The sequence below is a fragment of the Bradysia coprophila genome, unplaced genomic scaffold (genome assembly GCF_014529535.1).
Source record: "Bradysia coprophila strain Holo2 unplaced genomic scaffold, BU_Bcop_v1 contig_538, whole genome shotgun sequence".
Lineage (NCBI taxonomy): Eukaryota > Metazoa > Arthropoda > Insecta > Diptera > Sciaridae > Bradysia > Bradysia coprophila.
The window spans coordinates 686,534-687,481 of NW_023503785.1; positions in this window are offsets into that span (position 1 = coordinate 686,534).

Here is a 948-nt window from a genome sequence, read left to right on the forward strand (position 1 = left end):
ATCTCTCTGGTGGTCTACCTATTGCTCGTCTTTTATATGGTCGCCAGTTCATGGTCTTTTTGGTCCAACGTTCGTCGGTCCTTTTTGCAATATGTCCCGCCCAACTCCATTTCAGAGATGCTATTCTTTCCATGACATCAACGACCCTGGTTTGTTGTCGAATCCATTGATTCGTCATTCTGTCTCTGAGTGTTATTCCAAGCATACTCCGTTCCATGGCTCTTTGTGTCACTCTCAATTTATCTTCGGATGCTTTCGTTAAAGTTAACGTTTCCGCTCCATAAGTGAGCACTGGAAGGACACAAGTGTCGAAAACTTTGCGTTTCAGACTTTTATTCATTTTGCTTTTGAAAATTAGTCTGAGTCGTCCGAACGCTGCCCATGCAAGACCAATCCTACGTCTTATTTCTGCAGTTTGGTTGTCCAGACCTAACTTCAGTTTATGTCCTAGATATACATAGCTGTCGACTCGTTCAATGACAGTGTCACCAATTTTGATTTCTCTATCGTCCCCGATGATGTTGGTCATGACTTTTGTTTTCGATAAGTTCATCTTGAGGCCAACTTCTGTTGAAACCAAATTTGTTGAAATTGGTTCGAAAATACACACTCTATCGTGCAAGCATTTGTTTGTTTTCCATTTTCTATAAATTTTTTTTTTTATTACGGACTCATTATTTTCATTTCTTTCTAAAAATAAATTTAAGTTCCGGCCTCTTATTTTTACCCATTTTCGACCGTCAAGGGATTAAACAACTAGAACGATTTCTTTTTGTTATTTCCAGAGTTTGAAGATGAGCAATCAAGCAACTAATGCGGATGCTCTGTTCAGTTATTATAATTTAGAATGATATGTATCGAATTTTCCCACTGGGATTTCTCTTTTCGTGCATATAATGACATTTGCTCAACTTTATGACACATCTGAGCTGTCAACACTAATCCATT